General features: G+C 43.4%; 1 protein-coding gene across 1 annotated transcript in view; it reads right to left on the bottom strand.

Moving 5' to 3' along the window:
- Positions 1-3,451, bottom strand: part of LOC149084081 (cytokine receptor-like) — a 98,885-nt gene extending 95,434 nt beyond the window's left edge. The window contains exon 1 of the mRNA XM_089234432.1: positions 3,156-3,451. The gene's annotated coding sequence lies outside the window, so the exon portion shown is untranslated. The remainder of the gene's footprint in view (positions 1-3,155) is intronic.
- Positions 3,452-6,072: the final 2,621 nt, after the last annotated feature.

Below are 6,072 nucleotides of genomic sequence, written 5' to 3' on the forward strand. Positions count from 1 at the left end.
TTGCAAAAAAGTTCTATCTTGTAGCCAGAGCCAACCTTCAGCTTTGTATAAGAGTTATCAAGTTTCTTACGTCGTACAGTAGGCCTATGGGTCAGAATTTTCCCTAGGCCACCAGGATTATCCCCCCGCCCCGGTAAAATAGATCGGTTAGTAAATTTGTAGTGTAAAACGTGCAAAAAAAATTTGATCCCTGGGCAAGAGCCCGGATTTTTTTATTTTATGGGGGCTGCTCTTAATCAGGGTGCTCAGAATTGGCATAAAAATGTGGGTGCTTAGGGTACTTTAGCGTTTCCCTCCAGAAATTTTTGTGATGAGGGCTGAGGCCCCCCCCCCTCCAAATAAGGCATAAATTATGTTTGACACCACTGCCCCGAAGTTCGCCTTGGATCACCTTATACACAAGACGTCTACGGCAACTCTTGCCCTATGGGTATACTATAGAGCAGTGGTTCTCAACCGGGGGTCATATGCCCCCCCCCCCCCAGTGGTACTGGGATACTTCAAGGGGGCCACGGAAGAAAATGGAGAAAGGGGCCATGATAGGTAGTCTGGAGGGCTGCAGAGACATGAGAAGAAAAATTAAGGTGTGAAGAAATAACGCTTTTATATTAGTGACTATACACTTACAGAATCCAACAAAACCCACCCATAAAACCAGGGCCGTCTTAGGGCATGGACCCACCAGGGGCCTTCACCGCCTATATTTTGCAGCAGATTCCCTAGGATGGGGTTTTTCGCAGGCCCCCGGCTACATTTTTCACAGATCCCCTCCTCTATATTAAATTTATAGTGTGAAAAACAAAAAAATTATGAAAACCATATCAGGCCCCGGGCTGCAGCTCTGTCAGTAACACTCTTGTGAGGGATCATGCCCGGGGGTCTCATGTCCATAGGTGACGCCACCTTATGATATTTTGTATAGTACAATAAATTTTGAAAATAAGTAGGAAATATGTAGGCTGTTTATTTCCAGCTGGGTATGGGACTACCATAGCATCACTTTGCCTAAGGCGCCCATGATGTTGAGACGGCCCTGAATAGAACTCAGACGAGCGGCCAATCTTATTTGCAAAATTTTCGTTCAGTATAAATCCACTGAAAAAATCAACTCAATACGTGTAAAGGATCTTGCTTCTAGATGAGGGTCGAAGACTCTGGGTAAGGCAGGGGAGCCACGAGAAAAAAAATATGGTTCAAAGAGGGCCACAGGGAAAAAAGGTTCAGAAACACTGCTACATAGGTACTCAAAGGGGGACCCCTCTCCTCGAGCCGGGATTATGGGGTATTTTTGCAATAAAAGAAGAACCCTCCCGAGAAAATCCTGCGTACGCTACTGCGCCCCACCGATGTTTTTCTCGTGTGTTGTGTGTGTGTGTGTCGACGCCTCTCCCCCCCCCCCCAAACCAGAGTAGTTCCATATAGGCCAGGATTTTCCCCGTACTCCAGGAACTTTCCCAAATTAATTGTTTCCTCATAAATTAATCGTATAAAAATGGGGATAAAAATAGTTTGATCCCTGTACAAGAATCCGCAAGTATTTTTCATGGGAACCAACACTGCCCCCAGGTTAAAATATTTGGCGTGGCCCCGCGTGATCAGATCTTTCACGAGTGCGTTTATAGTGTGAAAAACAAAAAAAAATTATGAGAATCATTCTGGGCCTTTGGGCTAGAGCCTCAGCCCATCCTTGGAAGAGGGCATAGGACCCACCACTGCCACATCAACGTTGAGTCGGTCCCATCGTCCAAATATGCAGGTGCCCACAAAATATATATATGTATATATATATACACACAAAAATCAATATCTAGACGGGGCACTTTTGCCCCGTTAGTTTTGTTTTTTTTCTGGGGACCCATCAGGAATCTTAAACCATGACCTGTAACGGGGTTCTTTGACTGGAATCTTTGACTGGCCACTGTATAGTGAATTTATAATGTGAAAAAAAAAAAAAATTACAAGAATCGTCCCAGTCTAGAGGGTTGTTAGCCCTGCCCTGGTGAGGCCATGTCTCGAACGGGAGCGATGTCATAGATTAGGATTTTCACAGGTACTTGAGTGTAAATTTGTTCTCCAGTAAATTTTCAGTACAAAAATGACATCTTGGGACCCTATCATATATATGCCCAACCCGTGGCCCTCGGAGTCATCTGATGTGGCCCGCTACCTCAAAAGCAATTTTTTAAAAATGACGTGGGTGGCGCACATTTGCTGATGACTTAAGTGACCCGCAACACATTTACAGATCTACTTAAGTGACCTGCGGTGCAGTTCCACATCATTTAAGTGACCCGCAGCCAATTTACAGACCATTAAGTGACCCGTGATATAGCTCCGAAACATTTAAACGTTTCGTAGTACAATCCAACATCCCTCAAGTGGCACGTGACACATTTTCAGGTGACTAAAGTGACTCGCGACACATTTTCAGATGACTAAAGTGACTCGCGACTCATTTTCAGATGACTAAAGTGACTCGCGACACATTTTCAGATGACTAAAGTGACTCGCGACACATATATAGATCATTGAGTGACCTGCGATGCAGTTTAGAGGCCCATGGGTATAATTCTACATCACTCAAGTGGCCCGCGGCAGTGCCGTCTTAACCCATGATCCGGGGGCCTCAAGAAAAGAGGGGCCTCAGAAAAACGAGTAGTTGAATTTTTCGAGAATTTTCCAGGGAGTAAAAATCATTTGGGCCGGGGGGTCCATGATGCTCTTAAGACGGCCCTGGCCCGCGGCACATTCCCAAATCACGGAAGTGGCCCGTGGTAATTTATAGATCACTTTAGTGGCACGCGACACATTCAGAGATCACTCAAGTGGCCCGCGACACATTCAGAGATCACTCAAGTGGCGCGCGACACGTTTTCAAATCAATGAAATGGCCCGCTCTCTCCTCAAGGTTGAGCACCCTTGATTTATGGGAACCATAATCGAAATAGTTGAAGGCCGCAATGAGCCCATGCACCATAATTTCAAATCAAAAACTATGAGAAAATTTCTAAAAAAACAATCGAATTCACGTGTTTCCGTAGTAAATACGCTTTTACAATTTTTTTAATAAGTTTCTCAATGGCGCAATTAAATATTTTGAAGACAATGAATATCATAAATATTCAAAAATAAATAATAATCAATGATTGTCTTACCTTGTTTCAGCAAAATCCGTGATATTATTATGATCCTTTTCCGGGCGATTCTTTTGTCAGTGGCGTAATCGTTCTTTTTTTTTTTTTCTCCTTCCCTCAAATGAATGATGGCAATTAAATTCACGAAAAAATATACAATTTTATCCAACAGCTGATATTGCTTCGATTGAACATTTGTAATTGTCTTCACAGCGATTGTTTTTCATTTGATTATTCGCACGCACACAATTAAAATAAAAACAAATCTCATGACGCGACGCACGCACGAAACACACCGAAACCGCACTTGAAATGTGTTTCAAAGAAACATCACATCGCGTTTACGAGCGCGCGCGCGCGCGTCGAATATCTCGAATTGACACACGATTGGAATTTATCGCCAAATTTCTCGCCAAGTTGTTTATCATAGCTCGGAAGGGAAGTTCGTGTGTTTATTATGGTCATTAATCCCTAATAGACACTCAAACTTGGAGTGGAGATCCACGCAGTGCCGTATTTTAACGCATAGGTCTATCCGGGCAGTGCCGTATTTTAACGCATAGGTCTATCCGGGCAGTGCCGTATTTTAACGCATAGGTCTATCCGGGCAGTGCCGTATTTTAACGCATAGGTCCATCCGGGCACTGCCCGGGAACTTTCAAGTGCAGAGAGAGAGAGAGAGCATCATGAACAGAGCCACCCTTAAGGGTGTGCAACAGTTGTGGTCACACCGCGGCCCGCGCTTTGACAGGGCCAAGCACTCACGGTGAATTTTTATCAAACGCTTTCACACAGTTCTGAAATTACTGTATTTCCTCCATTAACTCTGGATTTCCAGAATTCTGGAATTTTCACTTCAATTCTGTCAGTCACCTGTGATACATTTGCAAGTGTTAATAACGTTATTCTATTACGCACAAACATCAACTGTTAAAGTTTTTCACCAAATTGGGTAATTCAATCTACCTTATTGCTCAAAAATATTTATCAAAATCCAGTCACCAGTTTTAATCGAATAAAGAGTTGTGTCTTTTATTTTATAGGTGGCAGAAGGGTTTCCAGTATAATGATACGTTTCTCAATATACATATTACATCCTGTACTGCATCCTTGTATTTGCAAAAAAAGGCATATTTTGGCTGACAAAATTTTATTTTTACCCGTTAGTTGGTTACGGACAAAAGTAACTAAGAAAGGCACCATTTCTTTTTATGGTTAAATGTGTTTACAAAATATGGACGTTTAGAGGCTCAGAATGCTTCCGTGTGCACAGTTTTCTTTTTGCTGCGCAGAAAAAAAATTCCCTCTATATTGTCATTTTTTGCACTGATATCGAAATTCAGTGAGCAGAGAAACAGGTTAGTGCAGGTGAAATAAAAGACTATGTACCCCATCTGCAAGGAAACTAAATTAGAGGGCACATTTCATGTAGGAATAAAGATTTTCATTTCCCCGCGGGCATCTCGGTATTCATAATTCTCGCCTCAGAGCCAGCGCCCCCCCCCCCCCAAATGAGATCTTTAGTGAGGCCCCCTATATAGTGAATTTATAGTTTAAAATAAAAAATAGTAATGATATTTGTTTCCGGTCCCCCGTGCTAGAGCCCTGCCAGCCCTTTCCTTGTGGGGGACATAATGCTCTTTTAAACCATTATATTGGTGAATAACCACGATATTCACCGACAGCTCAGATGAACACCCTATGATTCAATGATTAGCGTCATGATTATTTCTGTTAAAGCATATGTCACAGTTCTTGTATGGGAGCTCTTATTCTGGTGATGATTTTAATCAAAGCTCTTGATTCGTGAATAGGCCCTATGTTTCCCAATATGATGACAGGGCTCCAACCTCGTGAGTCCCAACCATGAGCTCAATCGGGCATGGCACGGAGACCCATAGCCCACACATCCTTCAGTAGGCCCCCTAGGCTGAGATCTTTGGTGCCTCTCCCCTTGTTAGGTTCTTTACGGGAGCCCAGCAAACCCCATCTCCGTAAGAGCCATGCGGGGACCTCAGTTAAATGATACGATAAGATCTGGCATAATGTTTTATGGCAATAAATAGCATATTAAGAGCAGCACAGGCTCACTGGATAACTGGTGGTTAGGCAGCCTCATGTTAACGAGACATATGCAAAACAAAATAAAATATACTGTATGAAAAAAATATTTTTAATTGGGGTAGCTGCCACCTCAAATCTGATTAAGAGACGTGCCCAGGGACCCTACTTTCCCTAAAGCTGATGATGCTGTTAAGACCATGCTTCACCCCCCCCCACACACACAGGAGAGGCTAACGGGGCTCGTCGTGTCAAGAGAATTATGGGCCTCTGGCCAAAGTGATTTTTTTTCGAGGCCCTACTTAGTTAAAAATACCTGCCTACCTAATTTACGTTATTCTTAATCTCGGAAATTTCAACCAGACTGAATTTTCGTGAGGCCCATCTGTACTTGGGGCATAAAGGCCGTGCCCGGGTTGGCCCATGCGTCAAGACAACACTGCTGCGGGTACTCAGGTATTGGTCTTATATTTTTCCAATATTTAAAACTATAAATTTTCCTGAAAATCAGTAACTATAAGGAGTAAGCTATAAATCTTCACCTGAGGTCCTATCAAAAATAAAGCCTCATTCACAAGGATGATGTGGGGCAGATGTGCCGACATGAAGAAAACAAGAAAACATGGGGGTGGGGGGCTGAAAGTTGCCAGTCGTCCCGTATATATGGGACTCAAACGCATACTCAGGAGGAGAAAGAAGGGTGTGGGTGCATTACATGTTTTTAATTATTGGGGGGAGCAGGGTTCAGCCCTCTCACAAAATTTATTGGAGGGGCTCAAATGGCCTCAGCTCCTAAGTTCCAGCGCCTATGATGTGGGGGGGGGCAGTGGCGTATTTACAGAGGGGCTTAGTGATAAATAGTCCAGGGCGGCAAGTT

The sequence above is a fragment of the Pholcus phalangioides genome, unplaced genomic scaffold (genome assembly GCF_987345545.1).
Source record: "Pholcus phalangioides strain wild (caught in Gottingen) unplaced genomic scaffold, Ppha-v1.0 ptg000008l_1, whole genome shotgun sequence".
Classification (NCBI taxonomy): Eukaryota; Metazoa; Arthropoda; class Arachnida; order Araneae; family Pholcidae; genus Pholcus; species Pholcus phalangioides.